At 41.0% G+C, this 14,641-nt stretch overlaps 2 long non-coding RNA genes across 2 annotated transcripts; both read left to right on the plus strand.

Annotated features, from left to right (window-relative positions):
• The first annotated feature begins 5,060 nt into the window (after positions 1-5,060).
• LOC143104511 (uncharacterized) lies at positions 5,061-6,393 on the plus strand. Its single transcript, XR_012983082.1, has 4 exons — positions 5,061-5,198; positions 5,507-5,828; positions 6,084-6,191; positions 6,358-6,393. It is a non-coding gene; the product is annotated as an uncharacterized LOC143104511 (long non-coding RNA).
• Positions 6,394-6,500: 107 nt separating this feature from the next.
• LOC143104408 (uncharacterized) lies at positions 6,501-7,448 on the plus strand. The gene is made up of 5 exons (XR_012983067.1): positions 6,501-6,515; positions 6,614-6,778; positions 6,872-6,964; positions 7,076-7,144; positions 7,246-7,448. It is a non-coding gene; the product is annotated as an uncharacterized LOC143104408 (long non-coding RNA).
• The last annotated feature ends 7,193 nt before the right edge of the window (positions 7,449-14,641 follow it).

Genomic DNA, 14,641 nt, shown 5'->3' on the forward strand with positions numbered 1-14,641 from the left:
GCAGAATTTCTTAAAAAATAATAATATGTAATACATTATTGGCCTTTTGTTTTACTTGTTTTACTTTTACTAGTTGTTTGTGGGTTTTTTTTTTTTTTTTGGGGGGGGGGGGCAATTGCATACCCCTCAAAAAATGGGTAGCTGCGCCCCTGGCCAAAGTGCTTATAAGTTACCTTATGGGGGCATGTTTTAAACTGTACATTTGTGCCTTCTAACAGACTCAAAATGTCATGACAAGTGCTGAAGGAACAGTATAAATACTGTTTTTGGAGCCTAGGCTGTCACTCTACCTGTTTCCCTCCGTTGCTTGCTTTACCCAGTGTTTCTCAAACTTTTAAAAACCCTCACAGACCACCTCTCTACTTCAACAGTACCACCTGTTTTTGCACCTTGCTTATTGTGTCAGAGAATTCAATTAATGTGATTTAAATTGGCATTGTACGCGAAACAGACGAGGGACTGAAGACGCCACGGACTCTCCCGGCAGGGAAGCTAAGTAGCCATTCTTTCTCTGCATGATCGATTCTTTTAACCAGATGAACTAGCCGTCTTAATTGGAAACGAGAAACTATCCATTGTTGTGCTGTTACCCAGCTTGAGTGAATTGTACGTGTGACACCTGCCTGCTTAGTTGAACTGTCCCTCTGGATTTAAGCCAACGCAGTGCCCCACGGAGGCGCTGGCCTGTCCATCTGCACTGGTGCGTGTTCTAGCTAGCTAGCTGTCGTATGGCTAATGTTTGTTTACCTCACTAAGTTTCCCCTACCTGGATTTAAGCTAATGCTACCTCCCTGGAAGCGCCGGCCTGTCCATCCCCATTGGTGCATGCTCTAACCAGCTAACTTGTATAGTTAACATCTGCTTACCCCATTGAATTGCCCTACCTGGATTTAAGCTAACGCTATAGAGCATCACAGTCCCGCCCACAGGAGTTTCCGGAAGTAAGAATTCAATGCAATTTCTCCATTGACAATTCGGGTATAAGCCATAAAAACTTAACTGCACATGGTAGACTCAAAACCAGCTACGGCTGTACTAAGCGATTGTGTATGCTCATATAGACGCCAAAAGTTCACGGGGCACTAACCTTGTTTTGAGATAAATGTCTTTTATTCGCGATGTCTTGGATAAGTACTTCATTACCCACAATCCTGAACAATCGCACAATCCCACAGTGATGCCTCTGATTGGTGGAAAGGCCGTTAAGGTCATAGTTTGAAACAAAATCAGCGAAAATTATTGACAAAGATGGCGGAGTCTTTTACTGCCTATGGCGAAATTCTTAATGTGAATAAAAACTTTCTAGACGAAAATTGGTACTTGTATCCACAAGGATTGTGGTTTATATATCACACGAACTTAGTCAGGGCCAATACACCATCAAATAGAACACTGGAAATGCTAGTTTGAACACTTAACTTTTCAGTTAGCCGATAGGCTAAACATTAGCCTTTCAGACATTAGAATGTCATTATAATGCTGCTAACATTAGCCTACATGCTGCAACACAGGTATGAAATATATTATGTTTTAGTGACCTTGTTGTTTCTATGAATATGAATTGTTGTTTATATGAAACATCAACTTAGTCGAGGCATAAAAAGCCCTGTATATCCCCATTAAGTACTTAAACCTTTGAACTAGCTAGCTACTAGCTGATAGCACAGGCTGGATACTACCACCGGCTAGACACTGCAGTAAAATGGTTAGCAAACCGTCCATGCCCCCGTGAATATTTCACTGTTTCAAGGACGAAATCAAGAGTGTCCAAAGGGGTGAAAACCACTTTAAATCGGGTCACATTATTGACTGTTGTGTGTCGAGGGTCAGCTTGTGGGTTTTGTAAGGGCCAGCATGAGGGACAAGACCTATCAAACCTACGAAGTTGTGTGGTGAGTTTTGCAGGAAGGTTGGTAATGCTAGTTAACATTAGCTAGGCTACTGTAGCCCTCATACTGTACGAGCCATATCATCAATCATTAACCTAGAAATACTTCTTCGTACATTTAATGAACATTTTGTGTAATAATTCACAGCAAGTTAATAAACTGAATATGGTGGTCCAAGAGCAGACCATGCACCGGTCCATGCATCAGGATGGCAGTCAGATATGAAGCACTGCACAATGTTGCTAACGTTAACGTTAACCGGTTTCACACACACGATATAAAATACATGATGGTAAATATAACATTCAATACCAAAAGACTATTATTTACACGATTACTCCTGAAATAACTGCTATTAACTATATAAAAATCATTGTTTGGAGGAAAGGGTTCGCATGTTGTCGCCGGTTGGAAACATGGTTGGAAGTGATTTCGCGCTGGTTCGTGCTGCTTATATATTTTTCAGTGAGGCGTGGTGGTTTATGGGATGAGTAGTTCCTTCGCTCGGAAATAAAAATATATACACAGTCTTGTACCTTTGACTTTTTTTGGACTTTCTCTTCGTTTTTTCACTCGAAATGATATGTTGTATGCTTATGAGTTACGCCGTAGCTGATTAGCCTAAGACATGCTCTAAAACTCTTTAGATACTGATTTTTCCAAAATGTCAATGGGAGAAATGAATGGGAAATTTACTTCCGGAAACTAAGCTCTCTCGGAGGAGGGGCGGGACTGTGATGCTCTATCTCCCTGGAAGCGCCGGCCTGTCCATCCTCATTGGTGCCTGCTCTAGTCAGCTAGATAGATAGATAGATAGATAGATTCAAGGTCTCAGCAGCATACATACAACACAAACACATTCTTTTACAGCAGAAAGAGTAATTAAAGTATATAATATAAAAACACAACTAAGCAGTAAGGACAGTAGAAGATAAAGAATATGCTAAATATACTAAAATACAAATTATACTAACACTTAATACAATATATAAAAATACACTAAAATACAAATTACAAAAATAGAAATTATACTAACACTTAATCTAAATCAATTCTAAAAACAGTATCCACATAGTGGTGATTAATAAATCAGAGGCGCTTGCAATGACTGAGGCAGGGACTGAGCCTGTGATTCTCTGTGCACAGTAAGGTATGGTAAGGTGCTCTAAGGCAGGGGTCCCCAACCTTTTAATGTACCATGGACTGGTTTGATTCCCAATTTTTTTTCACGGACCGGTGTGTGGGGGGGGGGGGGGCGTTCGGGGGTTCCATGTTCCGTGTTGTGCATGCATTACTTGAAAAGAACTAGCTCCAGTTATGTATGAACAGTGAAGGTAACGAACTCTTAAAAGTGTGAAAAACGTGAACTTGAAGAAGTGAAAATTGAACAATATGAACTATGAAAATTGAACAACTTGAAGCTACATCGATCATGTGTGAACATGCTTAACAAAATATGGTAACAAAACATGGGAACTAAACGTGCATTACGAATATAATCAGTGGGAGCCCTGTGCTTGTTTCCCTGCAACAAGAAGGTTCCATCTGGGGGTGATGGAAGACAGTGACACCCTCAGTGTGTTTGAAATGTCCAGTCGATTGCGCAATTTGGTCTTAGTTGCAGTCATTGCCGAAAACCTGGCCTCGCATAGATACGTGGTGGGAAATGGTAGCAACGTTTTCAGCGCTTTTACGGCTATCTCGGGATATTCTGCATTGGTTTTCATCCAAAAACCCGCCAGAGAGGTTTCCTCATAGCCTACACACTCTTAAGACCACCGTGCAATTTCGATCAACTGCTCTTCCTCCTGCGCTGACTAGTTAGGACTATTCGAGATATTGACAAATGGGTTGCGGACCCACTCATTGGTTTGCCGTGGATCTTTGGAGGATGGGAAGTAACGCTCAAACTCATTTGAAAGCGCAACAAGGTGATCGCGCACCAGTTGCGAGAGAAAGGGCCCTGCCTCAGTCTCTCCCAAAACACCCACTACTGTTTGGAACATATCAAATACACCCCGATCCACTCGTCGTACCCACAAATCAAGCTTGGCTTTAAATGCAGCGACTTTATCTGCCAGTTTAAAGACAGTCGTCATTCTCCCCTGCAGTGACAGGTTGAGGTCATTAAGCAACCCGAATATGTCACACAGGTAAGCGAGTTTTGACACCCAGCCCCCATCACTAAAATATGCAGCTAACGGTGACTTTTTTTCTGTAAGAAATCTCGGCAGCGGCTCTCGCAAGTCAAACACTCTGTCTAGTGACCTGCAACCAACCAACTTGGATAGCGTACCACGGTGACCCATTCACCCCCTCTAACAACTGTGCCTCAATATCCTCTGCAGGGTTTCCGTTGTCCGGTAATTACCGGACATTGGCCGGAAAAAAAATGAAATGTCCGACAAAATTAAATCTCTCCGGTCAAATTGTCCGATTGAAATTGGCTAATAATCCCGTCCCCTAACGCAATCTGAATTTGAGAATAAGCCTTAATATGTAAGCCTATATTATACGTCCTCTGGCTATGTTTTTAAATGAACAGGCTCTACCGTTTGAAAAGTAAGCTATTAAACAACACGCATATCTATATGCTGCATTTCAAATAGGAAGTGCACGCTTAAATCGTCCATGTTAAACAACGAACAAATGAGTGAGGGGGTTCAAACATGGCCAGGCCCACACTGTAAAAATTGGATAGTTCCTTGAAGAACCTCAATGTTACTCCAAGAACCCAGGGGCTCTTCTGAGAACTCAAACGTGCCTTGATGCTCTTAGAGGTCTCTGCAAGAACCTTAACAATTTTTCAGTATGAAAGGAGGTTCCTCAAAGAACCCAATTTAATCAAGGTTCCTGGAGGATCTTCAGCTGAGAAAGAAATAATTTTCTTGAATTTATCTTTTACAGGCCTATATTGCTGTGTAGCCTAGGCCTAACTGATTCAAAACATAGGCTAACCTAATCAGATAATATGATAGCCTACTAGGCCTGTGATAGGCTATGACAACAAAATAAGAGTTTTGATGACCCTAATCGCCTATAGTTTGACTAGTGTTTCATTGCGCAAAAGATCTGAAGCATTCTTGTGCTACTTGTGTGGTGTTTTGTTAATTGTGTGTAATGAACTATTTTGAAAAACTAGACGAGCATAGGCTAGGCCTAGGCTACTGCCTATGCCAAAATAGCAGCAGAACACGGTCGGATAACTCGATGGGCGCACAGGTGTTGCTCGAGGCGATGACGCGCGTGTGGAATCTTCTTTAAAAATGGCAACAGAATTTGACAGTTGAGTCAACGTTACTACAGGAGGTGAGTGCAACATTTTGACAGCCTTATCTCAAGCTTTTTTAATGTTGACGTTTGTCAGAAACTATACCTTAAATGATACATATTCTACATATTAAATGGAAACGAGACATTTTAACCATGACCTCATTATAGGCTATAGCATACAACTAAAGGTAAGGTCAACGTGTCATCGTTAACATAACGTTAGAGCTTAGCCTTATTTAGCCTACCGTTAGTTTTTTAAGTTATAAGATAGCATTATGCCTTGTCTTGTATGCTATGCTTAAACTGAATGTTAGCCAAATATTCTGTCTATTTTACTCCTTCAGCACAGACTTTTCAACTTCCCGTGTTTCCAACTCTCCTGAAATGAAAGCTAACATTAATGGAGGAAGTCCTGACGTTCATACTGCAGATTATACAGGTCCTATTTGATTCAATTTCTATGTGGTAAGTGTATAGCATGAGGTAGCCTACAGCTTTACTTACTGTTCTTCATTTACATTCATGCAAAACAACAACCAGTCATTTAAAATATAGGCTACTCCATCTCTATGTTTAATTTCAAAGGTATCCAGTATCATGACATTTGTGCTGCTGCTGTATCTAAGCACCCTTTCCTCCGGGATCGTACAGGACCAGGATATGCATGTAAGTAGATTATTAAAGTAATAAACATACAGTTAGGCCTACTGGCGGTAGTGAGGGCCCTGTTTTAGTGCACCTAACAAGTAGGGATAATGGGATGGGATAGTCCTGTCAGGGGTATTCAGGTTGTTGTAGTCTGCTCACTTACAGATGCAGTTGAATCATGTATGCCTACTATGACACTCTTCACTGCTGTTGGTATGTTGCTTAACACCTGTATAAACCAGGCCATTGCATTTGAATTTTCCTTTAGGCTAGTTGGTTGGGAATGCTAAAAACAAATTCAAGAAGGAGAGAATCCCACTGAGCCTTCCTGAAATTGGATACCATCGAGCAAAGGATGGGAAAAGGCAAAATTCATCACAGGCAAGTCACCTTTTCCTCACAAAGCAAAATGCATCTGTATCTCAAGCAGAAGCTTTCAGAATTACACTTCACTGTGATCCTTATTGAGGTTTACTTTGATTCCAGGACAAAACTCAATCCAATGTGAGGGAAACCACACTTATTATTTTTTTTTCTATTCACACAGATACCTGCTACCCAGGATGCAAACACTGTAGTTCAGGAATGGTGTGTGTGTGTGTGTGTGTGTGTGTGTGTGCGTGCGTGTGCATATGTTCACTGATGATCTTTTTACACTGACAGGTTGTAGATGTTCTCGGTGATGAAAGCGTATCCAAATCCAATGTAAGTTTTCAGATGATGATTAAACACCATATATTACTACTTATTACATTTCTTTAACCAAATTGACCTTTACTTTAAATTGAATGTAACACTTACAGGACAATGAGACAAAAATGAAGGAGGAGTGTTGAAAAGTAAACCCTGATCTAAATACGATTGAAAACAGAATGAGGAGAACAATCAGTGACAGAGTGCCATTTATTCAACGCCACTCCACACAGGAAATCCTTACCGAATACCCAGCTTTACACCACATTTGAACTGTGAGTTAACATTTGGCATTTAGTTCACTGCAAATTATTTTTCAGATGTTCTTCTGCCAAGCAAACATGCAATTTGTTCTTATATTTTTAAAGGTTTTCTCTGAAATTCAGCACCTGCATAACATTGACCTAAGTACCAATCTGCACTAAATCAGGCCTGTGAGGAGACAACCTACAAATACAAAGGTATTAAGAAGTTTGATTTACACCTAATGTCATTACTGTTATAAAACTGTATGGAATTACAAGTATGTTATTACTGCTATAAGACTTATCCAGTGTATTGTTCAAATTCAGGACTCTTTGCAGCAGAGCGGCCATATCTGTTTGGGGACAATCCTGACAGGCTCATACGTTGTGGATAAGGTAAGAGTACCAGTCATTTGACACTGTTAGAAACTTCCCCTGCCAATGGGCTTGAATATCACCAATTACCATTCTAAATACTGTTATTCTGTACTTTTCAGATATCCAAGACACCCACACCTACCCTATGCATGAGAGGCAACCCCTTTGAGGAAGACACCACCATTACACTTTGCATGGACGGACAAGACGTCGTAACACCAGAAGATGTGTTGATGGGCATTGGAGCATTGCTAGCAGTTTATTTAATTTTCAATATGGAATACCCAAAGGCCGTGAACAAGACATTTTTGTTTTTACAGTCTATGTGTGATATTAAGACAAAATAATTATTTTGGATGTCAAATTTCATACTCTAAATTAAATACTGTAGTTCAATCAATCATTTATTGACTATTTCATGTACATTAGGAAGTTAAAATTGTGTTCTTGTTAATAGCATTGTTTAATAGATGTTTTCATTCATGCCTTCATCTATCTATTATTTGTTTATTTATATATTTATTTATGTATCTATCTGTCCATCCTTTCATGTACAGTATTCCTAATATTTTGCCATTGACATGCTTTGACGCTTTTGATTAAATTCTTCCTTAAATACATCTGTTGTTTCATGTACATTTATCCCACATTATAATAATAAAAATAATAATAACAATAAAGGTTAATACATTCTAATAATAATAATAATAATAAAGGTTAATAATAATGAAGGTTCTATAATGAACTTCAAAAGGTTCCTCAAGCAACCTTTGAAAAGGTTCTTCAAAGAACCTTTCTTTAACCTTAACCTTTTGAGGTTCCCCCACAGTTTCAAATTGAAGAACCCCTAAAAGTTCCTCCAGGATCTTATAATTTTTACAGTGCAGGCAGACTAGCCTTTTTCAGAGACCAGACGCGATGGATGATGATAAATTGGTAACGTCTGGAGCCTCAGATGTCCGGTCAACTCCACCACCACCAGATAAAAAGCAGAAGTGTCGGGTGTAGTGTCCATTTGTATGTCCAAGTTCCATGGGCCGCGAACAATGTAGAGCCAGGTTGGATTAACGCACCTCTTTGTTTACGTTGCAAGAATGATTTATTGTCCGTGTAAAAAACATAATCATGAATGAAAAAGTCGTTGTAAATTAGTCCATATATATGATCTTAACGTAAAACTGATTCTTAAGTGTAAGTAAACTTAGAGAGTGGTAAAAACAGTGTGATTCACCCCACTCCCATTATCCGTCGGCCTTCAACTAATACCTGTGCCCGACGTCATATACCCTTTGCCCCCTCGTGTCACATCAAAGATGGCAGGCCATAACATCAAGTAGGGATATGTAGTTTCAAACCATTCCATGTTACAAAAAAAAATAATAAAAAAAAAATAATAATTCTTTCAAGGAAAAGTATGAAATGGCTATAACATACCGGCCCCTAAATTTGTAAAACAAAATTACAGATCATACAGGTATAGCCATTACAGAATCCAACAAATCATAAATCAATCCAAGAAAGGCATACCTAATCATCCAAACATCACATAATTAGTACAGTGCATAATCATATTCAGATTGCATGTTGAATGTCCATTTCATAGGCATATTAGTTTCAAAGTCTTTTTCGAGTGTGTGTAAGAGTCCATTCAAATATATGTGGGTATGTGAATGCATGTGTACGCACGACTGTGAGTCCAAAAGTTAGCAAAAATCAAAAAGTTCTTCAGACCACAAAAAAATAAGGTCCACAAAATCCAAAAGCTGAGAATAACCTTTTCAACGGTTAAATCATAATCATCATCATTCTGTTTATATCATGTCCATTACCCTGTACAGTATAACCGACTTATTTGCATTCAAGTACAGTAGGTTATAATGAGCAACATTTCATTTCAATATTCAATAATCAATAAAAGGCAAACTACATTTAATTGCATAACTAATGGTTCCTTAAACTTATTCAGCCTCAAGTAGAAGGCATAACTTGGTAATAGGCCTTTCAAATTCATTGGTTTGTGTCTTGACCCTTACCCTACGCACAAACCCTTTAGAATCTGCCACTGTGTCTATAATGCGCCCTAATGGCCATGAGTTTCGAGGGGCTGATTCATCAATTAAAAGGACTAGGTCTCCTACGGAGAAGCTTCGATGGGGCCTGTTCCACTTTTGGCACTGTTGCATTAGGGGCAGGTATTCTTTTGCCCATCTTTTCCAGAATAGGTCACTTATATATTGCACTTGTTTCCAGCGCCTTCTTCCATAAGTTTCCTGCTTATCAAACAGACCAGGAGGCAGAATGGGCTTGCCCTTTAATAATAAAAGATGGTTTGGTGTTAATGCCTCAAGATCGTTCGGATCATCACTGGATGGCGTTATAGGTCTGTCGTTCAGCACAGCTTCGACCTCACAGAATATTGTACTGAGGGCTTCATCATCAACTATTTGCTGCTTGGTGACTGAACAAAGAATTCTTTTTACTTGCTGTATCAAACGTTCCCAGACGCCACCGTGGTGGGCTCCATGAGGTGGGTTAAAAGTCCATTTTATTCCATCCTGTCTGAGAGTGTTCTGGATTTTGTTTTGGTTCAGGTTTTGTAGTGCTTGTTTCAGCTCACGATTCGCACTTATGAAATTTGTTCCGTTATGTGATTTTATTTCTTTGACTTGTGCTCGCCTACAGATGAACCTTCTGATCGCATTGATGCAGGAATCTGTGTCAAGAGTATGGGCCACTTCAAGATGGACAGCACGGCATGTTAGACATGTGAATATGACCCCATACCTTTTAACAGCATTCCTGCCTTTTTTGACCTCAATAGGTCCGAAGTAGTCCATTCCGACCAGAGTGAATGGAGGTAGGTCCATTGCAAGTCTTTCAGGCGGGAGGTCGGACATTTTCTGTTCCCCAGGCCTTTGATGAAGGCGGCGGCAGGTCATGCATTCCCTAATGATCTTTCTGGCTAGCGCGTTGGCATGAGGAATCCAAAACTGTCGGCGAAGAGAAGAGAGCATATGATTTCTCCCACCATGTCCAATCTTCTTATGTACATGGTGGAGAATGAGCTCAGAGATGTTGCTACTCTTCGGCAGGATGACAGGGTGTTTCGCCTCTTCTGGCAATGCAGCTTTGCTCAGCCGCCCGCCTATTCTTAGGACACCATCAACCATTGTAGGATCCAGCTTGTATAGATGACTAGACTTCTTTATGGGTTTTCCCGCAGTCAGGTTTGAAATTTCCTCAGGAAAGTATTGCTTTTGTACAAAACTGATTATTGCCTTTTCAGCCTTTTCAAGATCTGTCACTGAGAGGTAAGTCAACCTTTTCTTTTCATCCTTTGGTTTTTTATCTTTGGTATGTATGTCAACATGTATGTTTGTCTTAGTCTTTCCATCACATCTTTGTTTAAGTGTGTCTTTGACCTTTAAGATCCATGCAATTGCTCTTTTCAGGTCCATCCAGTTTGAAAAGTAAGACAACAGCTTGCTGGTGGGACAGGATTCCTTCATGGGCTGAACAGAAGTGGCATGAATGGAAACTTTCTGTTTTATCTCAGGATCATCCTCTGGAATGACATCCATGTTTTCCATTGTTCCTGGCCACTGCATGTCAGTAGAGAGAAATTCTGGCCCTTTGAACCAAGTTTGACATTGGAGAAAGGCTTTGGCTGACAAGCCACGTGAAGCTACATCAGCCGGGTTCTCCTTTGAACAGATGTGCCTCCATTGTTCCACCTTAGACAGAGAGTAAATGACAGAGATGCGATTTGCAACATATGTCTTAAATCTTCTGTTTCTATTTGCAATGTATTGCAGAACAGTCATGCTGTCTGACCAGAAGATGGGATCTGCCAGCGTAAACTGTAACTCTCTTCTAAGCATCTGATCCAGACGCACAGCCAGAACAGCTGCAGCAAGCTCCATTCTGGGGATGGTGGTGCACTTAAGAGGTGCCACTCTGGCTTTTCCAAAGGCAAAGGACACACAGATTTCACCTTTGTTGTTTGTGAGTCGGAGGTAGGAAACGGCGCCATAGCCTACCTCGCTAGCATCACAAAAGTGGTGCAGCTGTGCAGATGTGAAGTGCCCAAAGCCTGATGGAAAGGAGCTTCGGTTGACACCAAGACCGTCCAGAAGATGAAGCAAGCCGATCCAAGTTTTCCAGATGTGAGCGATGTCATGTGGGATTTTCTCATCCCATGTCAGCTTCAGTTTACATAAGCTTTGCACGATCTGCTTCGCCACAAGGGTGATTGGAGCCAGAAAACCCAGGGGGTCGTATATGGAACAGACAATGGACAGAATGCCCCTCCTGGTGATCTGGTGAGGCTTGATGGTTATGCTGAATGTAAAGCAATCTCTTTCCACGTCCCATTGAGCACCAAGAGCTCTCTCCATTGGCAGCTGTTCTTTGCTCAAGTCTAGTGTTCTTACTTCTTTTGCTCGATCCTTTTCAGGAATAGCAGAAAGAACGGTGCGGTCATTACTGATCCATTTGTTTAAATGGAAGCCCCCCTTTGCACACAACTCAGTGAGCTGCTGATGCAGTAACAAAGCCTGCTCTGTACCATTGACTGCTTTCAGGCAGTCGTCGACATAAAAGTTGTGGCGAACTGTGTTTATGACTTCTTCGGAGTACTGATTCTGGTTGTCGTCTGCTGTCTTAAGCAAGGCAAATGTTGCACAGCTAGGTGAGGAAACCGCGCCAAAGATATGCACGATCATTCTGTGCTCAACCAGATTCTTAGAGATGTCCCCGCCAGGCCACCAGAGAAAGCGCAAGAAGTTGACATCTTCCTTTGCTACATGAACCTGGTGAAACATCCCTTCTACATCAGCAATGAAAGCAGTTGGACCTTGACGAAAACGAAGTAGTACGCCAAGGAGCGTATTGGTCAAATCAGGACCTTGAAGAAGCTCTTTATTCAAAGAGGTTCCACCAAACACTGCAGCGCAGTCAAAAATCACACGCAATTTCTTTTTGCGTGGGTGGTAGACACCGTGATGTGGCAAGTACCACTGCTTGCCAGTTTCGGACAGCAGCTCACTTTGAGGAATGACTTCAGCATAGCCTTTTGCCATCATTTCATCCACAAAGGCTTTGAATTCGGTAAAGAACTCTGTATTCTTTTCGAATCTCTTCAATAGATGTTGAGCTCTTTGTTGGGCTATTTGTTTGTTGTTGGGCATGCTCACATTGGCGTTACGAAAAGGAAGCTTCAAATGGTAATGACCATCTTTAAGTTCGGCAGAATCGGAGATGATTTTCAAAAACTGCTCATCCTCTTGTGACAATTCATTCTTTTCATCACAATGTTGTTCTGTGAAGTCATGGTTATATTGCTTTATCAACAGTCTTTCCAAGTTGGCAATTGAAGTTCTGTTTACATGAACACAAGTTTCATTTGTGTTTCCATCAGAGCCAAGTGGGCCATTGATAACCCAACCGAGCAGAGTTTTCACAGCGTAAGGTCCACTACCTATGCTGTTGACCATGTTCCAGGGTTCTAAAGCTCTTGGAGCATTGACTCCTATCAGCAGCCCAATGCCAGCATCGATAGGGGTGATGTCAACCTCCTCGAGGTACGACCATTTTCTTATATCTGCAAGTTTGGGAATGTTATTGTGTGTCACAGGAATGGATTTCTGTGTAAAGACATCAGGCAGTTTGAGAAATGTGTTACTGTCTAAAGCAGCTACTTCCAAGCCAGATATTTGATAGCTGGTTACAGGTTTTTCTTGGCCCATTGTTTTTAACAAGATCGATCTCCGTTTTCTTTCCAGGGGCGTGAAGCTGTTTGGCCAACTCTTCTGTACAAAAGGTTGCCGAGCTTCCTGAATCTAAGAAGGCATAGGTGTTAATGCACTTCGTTCCTTTTTCCAGTTTTACCTTGACAGGCACAATTGATAGAGCACACTTTCTCTTGCCGGCCCCAGTATCACTACCAGTTGCTAGAGAGAGAACCGCATCAGGGTTTATAGGCTCCCTATTGCTCTGGTACTGTATGTGCAGAATAGTTGGATGGCTCCTTTTACACACATTGCAAGACATGCGTTTTTGACAATTTTTGCTTATGTGCCCTCCTTCCAGGCATCCAAAACACAGTCCTTTAGCTTTCAGGAACTCCACTTTTTCTTTATTTGGTTTGGCTTGAAACGTCTCACAAACATCCATAAAATGATTTTTACTGCAGAACATGCAGGTCCTTGTGTTCACATTTGAATCGCTCTTATTTGTAGGTTGTTTGTTCATTTGCAAGTGCACTTTTGTCTGTCCAGGTGTTGACATTGGTAAAACAGCTGTAGCAAAATTACTTACTTTATTAGATTTTAAGAAAGTTTTGGTCTGCCTTGATTCTGTGGTTTTGCTCAGTGGACTCTGAACTTCTTCAAAGATTGGATCCAACATTGCTCTGGACTGTTTATCAATAAAGCCAATTACATCCTTGAAAGTTGGTCTTTGTTTGTGTTTGTCATAGATGTTACAAGCAACAGCTCTCCATCTGTCACGAAGCTTGAATGGCAATTTTGACACAAGGATTTTTAAGTTGGTTGGTGTTTCGAGATCTGATACATAATCCATCTCTTGCATTGTATTGTGACAACTTTTCAGGAATATGACATATGACCTTAGACCAGATGCATCTTCTGCCTTGATGGCATGCCATTTAAGTGCTTTGTCCAGAAATGCAGATGTTATTTTGATTTCATTTCCAAAATGCCACTCGAGTTGAGACTTGGCTTCATTGAACCCCTCTTCTGGTGGCAAATGAAAACAGCTGCTTTTTTGAGCAGGGGATTTCTTTGAGCGGTTCTTTCATTACGCTTCGGATTGGCATTTTTGTTTGAATAGAGAACGAGCTTTGCAGTTCTGGTTTGACCTCAGTTTGGGTATGTTTGGGTTCATTTGAGCTACTTTGGTCTGGAAATATTCTTTGCTTTGTTTGACGCTTTCGTGTTGTCGTTGGGATAACATATTCAGTTGACGTTCCAGACGGAGTTGCGAGCAAAAAGTCGCATTCAGAAAGCGCTTTAATTCTCGCTTCTGCTTCAGCTATTCAAGTTTGAAGTTGAAGTTTTTCTTTTTTCGATTTTATTTGCAGCTCTTCCATCTCAAGCTCAAACTGCTTATCCACAGACTGAGATCGCGCAACTAACACGGCACGTTGGACTCGCGCTTCTGAGAGCGCATCAGAGGCTTTGCTGCTCCGACTGGAGACTTTACTAGGAAGCTTTGCTGAGGCCTGCGAAATGCTGTCGTGTGGCGACACGGAATCAACACAAGCACCCTGTACCACATCAGTTTCTTCCTCAATTTCGTCTGCTTCTACTTCTTCGGCTTTCAGAAAAAACTCAACACCAGTCAGAAACTCCTTGAACTGCGACATTTTCGGCTTGTACCAGTCATTTTGATCATGTTCTCGCTCTTCGTCCGACAATAAAGATTGGACACTTTCTTGTAATTTCTCAAACTCCTGCAGATAACGAATAAAATCCCCAATTTGTTGTTCAACTT

The sequence above is a fragment of the Alosa pseudoharengus genome, unplaced genomic scaffold (genome assembly GCF_046254945.1).
Source record: "Alosa pseudoharengus isolate Yale_2024_CS ecotype anadromous, Long Island Sound unplaced genomic scaffold, YU_APseudo_1.1 YU_APseudo_1.1_scf_5, whole genome shotgun sequence".
NCBI classification, from domain to species: domain Eukaryota; kingdom Metazoa; phylum Chordata; class Actinopteri; order Clupeiformes; family Clupeidae; genus Alosa; species Alosa pseudoharengus.